General features: G+C 40.4%; 1 pseudogene; it reads left to right on the top strand.

Moving 5' to 3' along the window:
- Positions 1–773: 773 nt before the first annotated feature.
- Positions 774–1732, top strand: LOC131518132 (tubulin polyglutamylase complex subunit 2-like; annotated as a pseudogene).
- The last annotated feature ends 3050 nt before the right edge of the window (positions 1733–4782 follow it).

Genomic DNA, 4782 nt, shown 5'->3' with positions numbered 1-4782 from the left:
ACAGATAATATGGTGGAATATTACACAGTCATTAAAAAGGAATGGATTTTGCCACTTATGAAACCATGGATGGACCTAGAGGGAAATATGCTAAGTAAAATAAATCAAATAGATAAAGACAAATACTATATACTTTTGCTTATATATGGAATCTAAATAACAGAACAAATGAATGAACAAACAAAAAGCAGAATCAGACCTAAAAATAAAGAGAACAAACTGATGGCTGCCAGAGGAGAGGGGATGTGGGAATGAGCAAAATGGGTGAAAGAAAGTGGGAGATACAGGCTTCCAGTTATGGAATGAATAAGTCATGAGAATAGAAGACACAGACACAGCATAATGATAATGTAATAGAGATGTTTTGGGACAGATGGTAGCATAGACAGATGGTGAATATAGTGTAATAGTATGATGTATAAACTTACCAAATCAGTTTGTTGTTCACCTGAAATTAATGGAACACTGTGTGTTAACTATATTCAAATAAAAATATTTTAAAATAAATAGAGTCTCTTGTAAAAATATATTCTAGAGGTGGGCTGGGAGGGTCTGGATGGAGGAGTTGTTCCCCACCCCGCCCCTTCCTCTGTGAAGTGGTCTCCATTGGTGGCCAGTCCTTGGGAAGGCTTTGGGGAACTACTATTCCCAGAGCATCCCAGGCACCCAATCTCTGCCTTCCTGGCTTTTTGCATGGAGCACTACTACTCTGGAAATGCAGTGAACTTGATGGCCCAGTCTCTGGTGTCCCCCACCATGCATAGAATGTGGAGGATTCAGTGCCCCCAGGCTGTAGCAAGCACACCTGGAGAAGCTGACCCTGGGAATCACCTGCATACTACAATCTTCCCCAGGTGGGACAGAGGGTGACTATCATAGAAAAAAACCCTGCTGAATGTCATATGATTTCTTCATGGGAATAAAAAATAACTGTGTGTTACCTGAGGATGTGAAGAACTTTTACCTGATGACCACTGGCTTCCACAGGACATGGAATGTGAAACTGGATGAGCATATCATTCTACTGGGCATCATGGCAATTAACAGAATCTCAAAACTGACTCAATTCAACCAGTTTTCTGTGTATTCACTCCCTAATCCACCAACCCTGGTAAACCTGGAGGATGACAGTCTTGAAGCCAGTGAGAACCAGCCAGAGAAGACTCACTTTGATTCTCCAAGTGTGATATTTGAGCTGGATCCTTGCAACGGGAATAGGAAGTTTTCCTTGTCTACAAAGAGGGAAAGCAGTGTTAGTGTGACACTGAAATCTGGTTCCTGGACAGAGTGTTATACTGGCATTTTCTTACAGATACCTTTACCACTTACTATCTCCTGCTCATCATGCACATGGGTCTGCCGCAGTGGCAGTAGGACTTCATCAGCTATGGAATTAGCCCACAAGACAAAAAAAAAAATGGTTCAACATGTATCAATCCATCATCTACAGCACAAACCTGCTTGCAGAAGGGACCAACTCCTTTGTGAACAAAGCTGGATCCCAGCAAAGTGTTCAAAAGCAAGAATAAGGCATTAATCCCTCAAAAGAAAATTCCTGTCCAGTCTGCATAGGCAGGATGCAAGGAAAGGACTCTGGGGGAGATCTGAGCCCTTCAAGTGCTGGCTAATACCAAAAGGAGTATAAGGCCTAGGATTTGGCCAGAAGGGGCCCTCAGGTCCTCCCTCCACCTCTAAATCCTTTTCTAGCCCTGGAAACCCTGTCCATAAATGAGCACCCCCACCTTCCCACCAGCCCCATCAGATGATGCACAGATGACCCAAGGCTCAGATTCTGTGTGTGGACCATAAGCATCTTCCCATCTGAGTGAGTCAAACCCTAGGCTTTCTATGTGCCTTGGTATTCGCCAGGAGTTCAATGGTGTACTCAGGTCTCCCCCAGAGTCTTTTCTTCATGCCCTGCCTCTGAAAGATGTGGAGAGTTTCAGAACTTGTTTAAGTAGCTAAATAAATCTGTTAAGAGCTTTCCTCTATTTCCATCCCCAACCCTCTGCACCCCTCAGCAGTGATTAGAGAAGTCTCACAAATAAACCACTGTTTTGACCCATGAGAGATTAGAGCTGTGCTGTTCAACTGGTAGCCACTAGCCACATGTGGTTGTTTAAACTATATTAAAAGTTCAGTTCCTCAGTCTCAAACCATAAGGGACTAATATATAGAGACCAAACTTAAGGTTTCTGACAGGGTTCTGGGTGGGGGGGATGGGCTAACGGGCATTAAGGAGGGCACTTGGGATAAGCACTGGGTGGTATATGTAAGTGATGAATCACTGAATTCTATACATGAAACCATGATTACACTATATGTTAACTGACTTGTATTTAAATTAAAAAAAATCAGTTCTTCAATCACATTACCCACATTGTTAGTATCCATGTGGCTGGCAGATTCTGTATTAGACAACATAGAGATAATAGAACATTTCCATCATCACAGAAAGTTCTCTTGGGCAGTACTGCATTAGAATATTTTCATGCTGCCCTTGCTTAGATCAGTTCATTTTTGTTAGACAATGTGAATACCTTAATCTGATAGGTCATAATGTTTCATGAAAACTCTTGAAGATACAATTATGTGTTTTTATTTTTCATGAGTAATTCTCACTCTGCTCCTTTTTCAGTTTCCTATAAAGTTTATTGCTTCCAAAAAAATATTCTAGGGATTTCAGTGAGGATGTTTTGTATGGGAATAAGATTTAAATAAGAAGACTGGGAACCTGGGTGGCCCAGTTGGTTGAGAGTCTGACTCTTGATTTCGGCTCAGGTCATGATCCCAGGGTTGTGGTGTCATGCCCCATGTCAGGCTCCAGGCTTAGTGTGCTTAAGATTCTCTCTCTCTCCCTCTGCCCCTCTGCCTCTGCTCATGAACTCTTTTTTTCCCTTCTCTCTCTTAAAAAATGAACTTAAAAATTAAAAATAAGGGGCACCTGGGTGGCTCTGTCAGTTAAATGTCAGGCTATTGCTCAGGTCATGATTTCGTGGTTCATGGGTTCAAGCCCTGCATCGGGCCAACTGCTGTCAGCACAGAGCGTACTTTGGATCCTCTGTCACTCTCTCTCTGCCCCTTCCACACTTGAACTCTCTCTTTCAAAAATAAACATTTTAAAACTTATTTAAAAAATTAAAAATAAATAAATAAATAAATCAGGAGACTGAGTGATTTGGAGACTGAGTGATATGGACTATCCTCCATAATGTGGTCTCCCACATCAGTCAGTTGAATGCCTCAGGGGAATAAAAAGGCTGACCCTAAGTAAGAGAAGTTTTATTGCCAGGTAGTCTTTGATCTGGTGTCAGCTCTTTTCCTGCCTTCAGACTTGAACTGAACCATTGGTTCTTCCTGGGGTTCAACCGTGCTGGTCTTCAGACTTCAAGTTTCCAGCTTGACATCTCATCCTGCAGAACTTAGAATTTGCCAGCCTCCATAATAGTGTGAATCAATTCCTTATAATAAACGTGTGTGTGTGTGTGTGTGTGTGTGTGTGTATAAATCCTATTTGCTATATTTCTCTGGAAAGCCCAGACTAATACAGATGGATTAGTTGTTTCTTTAAATCTATCCCTAAACCACCCTAGCTTCTCCAAACGTTAAGCATATTCATGTTGATACTATTTGAGTATATTTTATATAAATGCTATCCTATATGTAGATGCTCAAACAAATATGATGTTTTTTTCTATAAGAGAGCTAAGTCCCTACACCAAGGGATGGGGGGACGACCTGTACAGTAAAGGTTAATGGTAGATTTGAGGTGTTCAATCCCTTTACATTCCAAAGAAACTGACCCTTGAACCTACCCTTGGGAGGTAACCTCTAAGGACTGGTCAGATCCTGCCTAAGAGTCTTTGTATACCTGAGGACTTGGGCTATACCAGAGAGGTTATGCTAGTGTAATTTATGGTGGAAACATTAGGCCATATTGTATCTGTTTTGACCTCTGGAGTAGAAGGGGATTGAGTGACTCATGGACATTTTATGCCTACATGACCAACTCCAATAAAATCTCTGTCTTGGGATTGTGTTGTGTTTCTGGGTTACAATAATACATATGTGTTGTTATGCATTAATCTAAGAGAAATAAGCGTTGTTATACAATTCCACTGACAGGGAAAACCAAAAGCTCATATCTTGTCCCCCCTGGACTCTTCTTTATGTGCCTTTTACTTTTACTTTACTTTGTAATAAATTAGAATCATGATTATAACAGCTTTTCTTAGTTATGTTTCTTTATAGTGAATCATTTAACCTAAGGATTGTTTGGGTCCCTGACACAACATTAGCCCCCCAAAAATGTATTATTGGTAGTTTTTAAATATGTATATGTATACAAATACACACACCACACACACACATGCATTATGCTTATATGTGTACATGTGGGGTGTGAGTGTGTGTGTGTTTGCTTAAAAGATCAGTTCAGTCCCACAGTGGATTAAATCATTCTCAACTAATGGTTTTTGTTAGTATAAAGTTCCAAAGTAATAAAATAATAACTAATATTTATTTAGTTCTAATTATGATCCAGATCAGGTGTTATATACCCTTTACTGCATTTCCCAAACTAACTCTGAAGTAAAGTTTATTCACTCTATTTTGGACATAAGTAACGAAGCTAAGATGGATTACCCAATGTGCCCAGTGTCTCACAGCTAATGCACTCAATCTCAGTTCTGTCTGGTTCTATTCTTTCTGGGAGGTGGGTCCACCTCCCTATTTCCAATGATATTTTGCTGTCCAGATGCTGCAGAAAATTTTTTTAAATTT

The sequence above is a fragment of the Neofelis nebulosa genome, chromosome 7, assembly GCF_028018385.1.
Source record: "Neofelis nebulosa isolate mNeoNeb1 chromosome 7, mNeoNeb1.pri, whole genome shotgun sequence".
Taxonomy (NCBI): Eukaryota; Metazoa; Chordata; class Mammalia; order Carnivora; family Felidae; genus Neofelis; species Neofelis nebulosa.
The sequence above is the reverse complement of the archived record's forward strand: the minus strand, read 5'-3'. Positions and strand labels throughout refer to the sequence as shown.